Consider the following 8,686-nt stretch of genomic DNA (forward strand, 5'->3'; position numbering starts at 1 on the left):
TTCTTTCCCAGATGTCCTTCGTCCTGGTTCCACTGCCAAGATCCTTGCTGGGGGGCCTCTGATTTCCTGCTATACCATTGCCTCCTTTCCTGCCAGCCAAGTGCAAGATGAAAGCATGTCTATGATGTCAAAACAGCCTTGGGTGTTCTCCCAGCCACACTAAAAGTCAAATGTCCTCAGAATTAGGGAGGATGATGTGCATGTGGTTGGGAAGTGGGGGATCATCTCAGTGTCATTCTTACTCTTCTCTCACATTCTTTCATTTTGTCCACAGCACAACCCCATAAAATGATCAGGACAAGTTAGGAATTAGGGATTGACAAGAAGGACCTCAAACATCACTGAGTCCAAACCCCCTTAGATAGTTAACCAAGTCCATGAAAGGAAGTAACAGCTGAGTTTGGAAACTAGGCCTCCTGACTCTAACCCAATGCTCTTCCACTAAACCAGGCTGCCTCCCCTTGATGGGGCCCAGAGGCCTCTGCCCTGTGGGCAGCCATCTAAGCTCGTGCACTGCCATAGATGTGCATGCAGAAGGCAGGGACAGAAAATAAGGAAAATTGAATAAATAGACAGAGGCAATGGTATTTCCCATTCAGGTAAATCTAGAGCCTCTCCTTGAGTCAACCAGGACACAGGAGGCCAAGAGGTTATTTCAGCAGAGGGTAGCAAGGCCAGGTATCAACCTCTAAGCTAGAGATAGGTTCCAAACATCCCTAAGCTCATTTATAATTCATCCAACATCTTTCATCCATTATTTAGATATTTTATATATATATTTATATTTATATATAATATATATTATATATTTATGTATTATTTATATATTTATATATTATATTTATATATTTATACATAAATATATATATATATCTTGGTTGGGTGCAGCGGCTCATGACTGTAATCCCAGAACTTTGGAAGATCAAGGCAGGCAGATCACTTGAGACCAGGAGTTTGAGACCAGCCTGGGCAACATAGCAAAACCCCATCTTTACTAAAAATACAAAAAATTAGCTGGACACGGTGATATACACCTATAGTCTCAGCTACTTGAGAGGTTGAAGTGGGAGGATCAATTTAGCCTGGAAGGTCAAGGCTGCAGTGTGCCGAGATCGTGCCACTGCACTCCAGCCTGGGCAATGGGAGTGAGACCCTGTCTCAACAGATATAGTTAGATAGATGATAGAGAGAGAGAGAGAGAGAGAGAGAGAGAGAGAGAGAGAGAGAGAGAGAGAGATGGTAGATAGACAGACAGACACAGCCAGGTGTGGTGGCTCATGCCTGTAATCCTAGCATTCTGGGAGGCCGAGGCAGGTGGATAACATGAAGTCAGGAGTTTGAGACCAGACTGGCCAACATGGTAAAACCCCATCTCTAAAAATACAGAAACTGGGTGGCGTGGTGGCTCATGCCTGTAATCCCAGCACTTTGGGAGGCCGAGGCAGGTGGATCATCCGAGGTCAGGAGTTCGAGACCAACCTGGCTAACATGGTGAAACTCTGTCTGTACTAAAAATACAAAATTAGCCAGGCGTGGTGGCAGGCACCTCTATTCCTAGCTACTCAGGAGGCTAAGGCAGGAGAATCACTTGAACCCAGGAGGCGGAGGTTGAGGTGAGCTGAGATGGCGCCACTGTACGCCAGCCTGGGTGACAGAACGAGACTCCCTCTCAAAAAACAAACAAACAACAAAAACCCAGAATCCCTTGATGGCAACTTGAAGGAGTCCCTCATCTCCTCCAGGCACAGGCACATGTGACTAAGGACAGGACCAGGATGTCATTGTAAAGGTTACCAAGATTCAGTGCTAAGTAAATGCTCAGCCCTCCAGGTCTCTTATACTAAGATAAGGGCATTGCTGGGAATGGGCTGGGAGCCCGAGATGAGATGGAGACATTTAGGCAAACATGAACAAGACTGAGAACTTTGAACCCCCAAATTCCCTTGAAATTCTCATGTCTGTGGAGATAAGGCCCTCTAATACTGCTCCCTCTTCCCAAAATATCAGCCTCAGAACCCTCCCTGCCCCCATCCCTCTTTGGCCCCAGGCCCTTCATGAGTTAGGTCCCAGCACAGCCCATGGAGAAGCACAAGGTTACAGGCCTAGCCAGTTTGTCTTGGCAGAAGCTGCAGGAGCATGTGTGGGAGTGCGTGCTGAGGGAGCTAGACCAAAGTTGGGGGATGGAAGCCTTGGTTTGGCCAAACTCGTTGCCGTGGATGCTTATCCAGGATTTGGGATTTACTGTGTTGGCCTGAGCACCTGGGAGGAGAATTAATAGTCGGCTAGATTGGCTAATTAAAGTCTGGATTAAGTAGTAGCCTACAGTTAATAAATATGAAATGCCAGAACTTCCCTGGCATACTGTAGAAGAAGGAATCAGAAATCCCCGGGAGATGCGAATGCTGGACTGGATCTGTGATGAGCAACCTTCTTAGCCCCTGCTACCACATATTTTAGGGGGGTATGGAAAACACTCCCTTTATGAAAGCATTAAGAAATGCATTGGTGAGGGCCACCAGCATCCTTGACTTGCTCTGATGACTGTCCTCTCTTGACTAGAGAACTAGTGGGGTGTGCTGGATGGATCAGTGGAACTGGATTCCCCGATCTCAGTGAGAATAATAGCATCTTGGTGGTACAAAGGCCAAATGGAGTTGTGTACTTAACAAAGGCAAGGTGGATACAATAGCCCACAATAAGGCAAAGGGACGAAATGATCACCAGGTGGACAAGATGACAGTCTAGTGGACGATGGTCAGCTGCTTTCCCAGCTGCGCCCCCTCCCCTGCCCCGGGCTTGTGCAAAGATATAAAGTGGCCATGGTGGCAGGGATGGAAGCTATGCCTGGGCTCAGTAACAGAGTCTTCTCTCTGAGGCTGATCTGGCTGTGGCCAGTGCTGAGTGTCGACCCTCCTCACAGCCCACTGCTGAGCCCTGATTGGGCACCATTCTCACTTCATTGTAGATTGGTTTGACTGGGTTCTCCCATCATGAAGGGGCTGTATTTTATCTTCATGAGGATAGGCACATATTTCATGTATTTGCTTTCTCTACCTACAGTGCTTCCATCAGCACCACCACTCATGGACTTACTGAATGCCATATCCATCAGCATGGCATTCAACATAATATAGCCTCTAACCAGGGCAATACGTGTTACAGCCAAGGAAATGTACAAATGAGCTCACACTCAAGGAATTTACTGGCTTTACCATGTACCCCGTGGACCAGAAGCAGCTGGCTGGATAGAATGGTGGAGAAGTCTTGCTACGTTGCCCAAGCTGGTCTTGAACTCCTGAGTTCAACCAATCCTTAACCTCCCACCTTAACCTCTCAAAGTCCAAAGTGCTGGGATTACAGGCGTTAGCTACTGCGTCAAACCTCAAGTACAAACTTTTTTTTTTGGTTGGGGGACAGAGTCTCGCTCTGTCACCTAGGCTGCAGTGCAGTGGCGTGATCTCAGCTCACTGCAACCTCCGCCTCCTGGGTTCAAGAGATTCTCCTGCCTCAGGCTCCTGAGTAGCTGGGTAGGCACGTGCCACCACGCCCACTAGCCACCACACCCACTATTTTTAGTAGAAATGGGGTTTCACCGTTTTAGCCAGGATGGTCTTGATCTGCTGACCTCGTGATCCGCCCACCTCCCAAAGTGCTAGGATTACAGACGTTAGCCACCACGCCTGGCCCCCAAGTATAAACTTCTAAAGCACTTGTTCTGATTCCCACCGGCTCTACAAGAAACAGCCCCTCCCCCAGGACCTCCCTCCACCTCTGCACTTATGCTTGGTTGTGTGTGTGTGTGTGTGTGTGTGGTGCTTAGTCACAGTATTTGTTAACACTCCAGGTCCCCTCCCTGTCTCTTCCCTCTTGACTGCTGAGAGCATCTCCTTTTGTCCCATTATCCCCAGCCCCAATTCCTGGCATAGCAGAGATAGGCCTTGTGCGGTGCCTCACACCTGTAATCCCAGCACTTAGGGAGGTCGAGATGGGCGGATCACATGGTCAGGAGTTCCAGACCAGCCTGACCAACATGGTGAAACCCTATCTCTACTAAAAATACAAAAACTAGCCGGGCATGGTCATAGGCACCTGTAATCTCAGCTACTCCGGAGGCTGAGGCAGGAGAATCGCTTGAACCAGGGTGGTGGAGGTTGCAGTGAGCTGAGATTGTGCCACTGCACTCCAGCCTGGGTAACAGACCGAGACTCTGTCTCAAAAAAAAAAAAAAAAAAAAAAAGAGACTAGTAAATGGTTCTGAATGAAATAATGAATGAACATTTTAGGCTTGTATACTATTTCATCATGCAAATCCACCATATTTTATTTAGCTATTTCCTTATCATTGAACATTTAGGTGATTTTTATTTTTTTGTTATAAATAACACTGTAGGTTTTCATTTGATAAATGAAATAGGTGTGCCCCTGTCAGTATTCCTGAAGGAGACCTTTTTTTTTTTTTTTTTTTTTTTTTTTTTTTTTTTTTTTTTTTTTTTTTTTTTTGAGACGGAGTCTTGCTCTGTAGCCCGGGCTGGAGTGCAGTGGCCGGATCTCAGCTCACTGCAAGCTCCGCCTCCCGGGTTCACGCCATTCTCCTGCCTCAGCCTCCGGAGTAGCTGGGACTACAGGCGCCCGCCACCTCGCCCGGCTAGTTTTTTGTATTTTTAGTAGAGACGGGGTTTCACCGTGTTAGCCAGGATGGTCTCGATCTCCTGACCTCGTGATCCACCCGTCTCGGCCTCCCTAAGTGCTGGGATTACAGGCTTGAGCCACCGCGCCCGGCCGAAGAGACCTTTTTTTTTGGAGGCAGAGTTTCGCTCTTGTTGCCCAGACTGGAATGCAATGCGTGATCTCGGCTCACTGCAACCTCCACCTCCCGGGTTCAAGCGATTCTCCTGCCTCAGTCTCCCGAGGGACTACCGGCGCGCGCCACTGCACTCGGCTAATTCTGTATTTTTAGTAGAGACGGAGTTTCTCCATGTTGGCCAGGCTGGTCTCGAATTCCTAACCTCAGGTGATCCGCCCGCCTCGGCCTCCCAAAGTGCTGGGATTACAGGCGTGAGCCACTGCACCCGGCCTACTTTTTCTTAATTTTATTTTTCACATCCTATGTGGCTCAACTCAGATTTCCATGGGCCCTTGGTTTTCCACCCGTACGTAAGAAAAAACGGAGGGGAGGTATCACTTACAGCGAGCACCTGCTATGCGTCAGGCACGCAGGTGGGAGCCCGTATTTCATTTCTCTGTCCCGGCAGGCTTGGGAAGAGACAGTCCTGTAAACACATCCCTCTGCTAAACTGCGGGCTCCAGCCAGCTCCACCACTGGCCTGCTAGGGTATCTTCGGCGTTGCAACTTAGTTTTTCTGGGCCCGTTTCCTTAGGCGATAACACCTGGTGCGGTGGTTGGGAGGATTAAATTAGACATCTGGGAACAAGTCCTGGCCAGCAAATGGTAGGTTCACCCAAGTCCAGTTAAAAGGCAGTCTGCCCAGGGCAAGGCGTCTTCAGGGCCAGCAAGACTGTGGGGTCCGAGGGAGACTCGGGGATCCCAGAAAGAGGAGACCCATGTGAGGGGCAGGCAAGGAATGCTTCCAGGCTGCGGTGGCCAGGGACGCCTGAGTCCCGCGGGAGCTGGTGCGGATGGGGGAAGGGTCAGCTACTGTAGATGGAGGCGGCTGGCGCGGGGGCGGGGAGGAGGGGGTCTTCCTCCTTCTGGTTCTCGGGAAGATCCTGAAATCCGAAACAGGGAGGAGAGCTCTTTCCCCATCTGTAATGTGGTAACGGAGCCCGGGCCAGCTCCTCCCCGGGCTGGAGGGTGGGAGAGTCGTTAGGGACACCTGCCCCGCTCCCTCCCCCTCCCGGGGGGAACCCACCGCGACGGCGCGCACCTGGGCGCGGGCTATGCCTGGGAACGCGCGGGGCCTGCGGCCTCCAGGCAGCCCTGGGAAAGCAAGGGCCGGGAGCGCAACCCTGACTGCAGAGTGTTCCCTCAGGACCGTCAGGAGAGCGCCATCCACAGGATTATTAAAATAGCTATCCAGACGGAAATCGGGTGAGGCTGGCACCAGACTAAAGAAATTTCAAGGCCAGGCGCGGTGCCTCACGCCTGTAATCCCAGCACTTTGGGAGGCCAAGGCGGGCGGATCACCTGCGGTCGGGAGTTTGAGACCAGCCTGACCAACATGGAGAAACCCCATCTCTACTAAAAATACAAAATTAGCTGGGCGTGGTGGCGGTGACTGTAATCCCAGCTACTTGGGAGGCTGAGGCAGGAGAATCTCTTGAACGCGGGAGGCCCAGGTTGTGGTGAGCGAAGATTGCACCGTTGCACTCTAGCCTGGGCAACAAGAGCGAAACTCCGTCTCAAAAAAAAGAAAAAAGGAAAGAAAGTCTCAAAGAGATATCCATGTTCATAATGGATATCATGAAGTCCTGGCCTCCCAAAATGCTGGGATTACAGGCATCATCAAGTAAACTCTTTAAATTACATTTTGTGCTTCAACCTCTTCCTTTGAGGTCAATACCCCTTTATTTATCATTAAGTCATGTTCGTGATAGCTAAAATGTGGAAGCAGCCCAATGTCCATCCACAGATTAATGGATAAGCAGAATGTGCTATATACATACAATGAGATATTCAGCTTTAAAAAGGAAGAAAATTCTGACACGTGCTTCAACATGGATGAAACTTGAGGACATGTGCGAAGTGAAATGAACCAGTCACCAAAAACAAATACTGTATGATTCTACTTGAATGAGGTAGTCAAATTCATTTACAGAAAGTAGAATGTTGGTGGCCGGGCACAGTGGCTCACAACTGTAATCCCAGCACTTTGGGAGGCCGAGGCGGGTGGATCACTTGAGTTCAGAGTTCAAGACCAGCCTGGCCAACATGGTGAAACCCTGTCTCTACTAAAAATACAAAAATTAGCCTGGCGTGGTGGCAGGTGCCTGTAATCCCAGCTACTCGGGAGGCTGGGGCACAAGAATCACTTGAACCTGGAAGGTAGAGGTTGCAGTGAGCCGAGATCACGCCATTGCACTCCAGCCTGGGCGACAGAGCAAGACTCAGTCTCAAAAAAAAAAAAAAAAAAAAAAAAAGAAAAAGAAAGTAGAATGGGAATGGTGGTTGCTAGGGTACAGATTTTCATTTTTGCAAGATGAATTCTAGAGATAGATGATGGTGATGGTTGCACAGCAGTATGAATGTCCACCGAAATGTATACTTACAAATGGTTAGGATGGCCAGGTACAGAAACATGCCCCTGCAGTCCCAGCTACTCTGTAGTCTGAGGCCATGAGTTTGATAATCACATCTGTGAATAGACACTGCACCCCAGTCCAGGCAAAATAGCAAAATCCTGTCTCTTTTTTTTTTTTTCTTTTTGAGCCAGTGTCTCGCTCTTTCACCCCGACTGTAGTGCAATGGCACCATCTCGGCTTACTGCAACCTCTGCCTCACGGGTTCAAGTGATTCTCCTGCCTCAGCCTCCTGAGTAGCGGGGATTACAGGTGCGCACCACCATGCCTGGCTAATTTTTGTATTTTTTAGTAGAGACGGAGTTTCTCCATGTTGGTCAGGCTGGTCTCGAATTCCTGACCTCATGATCCACCTACCTCAGCCTCCCAAAGTGCTGGGATTACAGGTGTGAGCCACCATGCCCAGCCAGAAAAAAATAATTGTTTAATAGTTGAACAACAAACCACAAACAAAACTACAGAGGCCTTTAGCCAATAATTTTAAGGAAATAAATGTAAACTGGGGGTGCTGGGTGCGGTGGCTCAAGTCTGATCCCAGCACTTTGGGAGGTCAAAGCAGGCAGATCATTTGAGGTCAGGAGTTCTAGACCAGCCTGGGCAACATGGTAAAATCCCATCTCTATAAAAAATACAAAAAATTAGCCAGGTGGTGGTGCACGCCTGTGGTCTTAGCTACTGGAGAGGTTAATTTGGGGGTGAGGCAGGAGGATCACTTGAGCCAGGGAGGTGGAGGTTGCAGTGAGCCGTGATTGTACCACGGCACTCCAGTCTGGGTGACAGAGCAAGACCCTGTAGCCGGGCGTGGTGATTCACCCCTGTAATCCCAGTACTTTAGGAGGCCAAGGCAAGCAGATCGAGAGGTCAAGAGATCGAGACCATCCTGGCCCATCTCTACTAAAAATACAAAAATCAGCTGGGGGTGGTAGTGCACGACTGTAGTCCCAGCTACTCGGGAGGCTGAGGCAGGAAAATTGCTTGAACCCAGGAGGCAGAGGTTGCGGTGAGCCGAGATTGCACCACTGCACTCCAGCCTGGTGACAGAGCGATACTCCATCTCAAAAAAAAAAAAAAAAAAGTAAATTTGGAAAAACTTTTATGAACAAAGATGGCCATTGCCCCAAACTGGAAACCCAAATGTCTAACAATAAAGGAATGGCTGCTGTAACAGAATGTCTGAGAAAAAACAAAAAAGCAGACTGAGCACAGTGGCTGATGCCTGTAATGCCAGAACTTTGAAGGGTGGATCACTTGAGCTCCAGAGTTCGAGACCAGCCTGGCAATATGGCAAAACCCAGTCTCTACAAAAAATACAAAAATTTAGCTGGGTGTGGTGGCACGTACCAGTGGTCTCAGCTACTTGGGAGGGTGAGGCCAGAGGATTACTTGGGACTGGGAGGCGGAGGTTGCATTGAGGTGAGATCATGCCACT

This window comes from Chlorocebus sabaeus, chromosome 17 (genome assembly GCF_047675955.1).
Source record: "Chlorocebus sabaeus isolate Y175 chromosome 17, mChlSab1.0.hap1, whole genome shotgun sequence".
Classification (NCBI taxonomy): domain Eukaryota; kingdom Metazoa; phylum Chordata; class Mammalia; order Primates; family Cercopithecidae; genus Chlorocebus; species Chlorocebus sabaeus.